Genomic DNA, 2,045 nt, shown 5'->3' on the forward strand with positions numbered 1-2,045 from the left:
CTCAGATTTTTCCATATTAAAAAAAACTCGGAGGTTAGTCGCTTCTCAGTGCTGTAACTTGTAAATGCGTAAACATAAATGGCTGAAGTTTTGACATGCGTCGTTTGAAGGATCAAGCTCGACGAAAATGGTTCACATTAGTGAATACTAATGCTGTCTCTTAGAATTTTCAGGTACTTATCAGACTGCCTAGTACCACAATCTCTTCGACATTAAAAAACGAAGAGAATGGTGTATATTAACACCTGATTCCGATGAAAGGAAAAGATTGTGCACAAGGAAACCAAATGGGGGACATTTGTCACCCACAGGAGCCGGTGAGGACAAAAAATGTAAGGGATCCGTCTAGGGTTAAATCGAAAAACCTTGAGTTCTTAAATAATAATTGAAAAAAAAGAACTTGATCAATTCCATCATATAATAATATTTGACTCATCTAATGGTAAATAAACTAATTTTACCTGAAACAATTTAATTATTCATTTATTTGAGGTTAGGTTTCGTTGAGCTCGCAGAGTGTAATTACTTACTATCATCTTCCTCGCACAGGTTTCGAGGTCTACTGACTGGTATTTGGTGCCTCCGAACACGTGGCTTACTCGCCTTTTGCATTTTTAATCATTGCTAGAATATTATAAATGAGTAGTATGTATACAAATTTCACTGCACTATCAGAAAAAATCAAGCAGCACTAGTTCTGCGAGCGCATGGAGAAGACGTTTCAGTAGGAAACCGGTCGGGCCCAGGTATCGGCCACAGAGTTCTACTGATCAGGGCCAGATCGGTATTACGTTTGAAATCGGGCGATTTCTGCACGGGAGCCGAAATAGTTTTAACAAAAGAGAATTCACAATAGTCAAGTTATAGTTGTCCATGCTTAGACTTTTAATTTGAAAAGGTGCACGAATGTGGGAGAAATACAAATATCAAGCACGCAGCGCGAGGTAAATACATTATCGTGCGCGAAGCTCGAGGTAAATATATCATCGACTGCAAAGCGCGAGAACCAATAGTCGCGCTCCAGGCGCTCTCAAACTTGCGAGTGAAGCACTTCCAACAAAAGGAATTTGCAATCTCAAAATTACAGTTGTCGATGCTTTGATCTTTAATTTTAAAATGTCTGTACACAAATGTGGCAAAAATACAAAGACCGAGTGCGAAACTGCGAGAATCAGCAGTCGCGCGCCCCATGTGCGCTCAAAAATTCGAGCGAACATTTTTTTTCAAATTGATACTGAATTATGATTCTGTTACAGTTGGGTTTTGAAGTATTTTTTATTAAAAATCATTTAGTTTACAGTAGAGAAACTGATTTGAATGTACATTGCCTTAATTAAGTTTCCGTACCGGTACCTAGAGTCAATTTTCAAAGATTATCTTGTAATTAAAAGTCGAAAAACTTGAAAACTAGAATTATGTACAAATATACTTGCCGAACAGCGTTCACATTTAAAAAGAGCATTTTGAAATTCAAATTTCGCACCAATCACATGTGCGCTTAAGCATGCGCAGATTTCCATCAAGGGCCACATGTATTTTCTAAAAGATCCTATATAATCTGTAATTTCGACAGCCAAACGATCGGAAATCCCTACTAAACACCAACAAACGACCACCAAACGATATCATGAGGAATTTAAAAAATATTGAAATGGGGTGCTTACGGAAGTTGACGCAACAATTTTGAAAACTCGATAACTTTTTTTTTTTGGACTACCAAACGTTCAGAACCGGCTATCAAACACCACCAAACGACCACTAAACGATATCAAAAAGAATTTTTTGAAAATATTGAAAAGTGCTGTGCCACCGTGAAGTTGGCACCGCAATTTTTAAAAATCAATAACTTTGTCAATTTTGACCACCAAACCTTCAAAGTTGACCATCAAACACCACCAACTGATTCCATATAAAATAACCATAGGGAATAGACATGAGGAGACCAAACCAGAGCTCACAGACCTGAAACGCCGCAACGATGCCGCACGAGGGGAATCGTCCCCCGCCAGGTGCCAGATCGTGGATGAAATTTACCCCCACCATAC

The sequence above is a fragment of the Belonocnema kinseyi genome, chromosome 4 (genome assembly GCF_010883055.1).
Source record: "Belonocnema kinseyi isolate 2016_QV_RU_SX_M_011 chromosome 4, B_treatae_v1, whole genome shotgun sequence".
In the NCBI taxonomy this organism is placed as follows: domain Eukaryota; kingdom Metazoa; phylum Arthropoda; class Insecta; order Hymenoptera; family Cynipidae; genus Belonocnema; species Belonocnema kinseyi.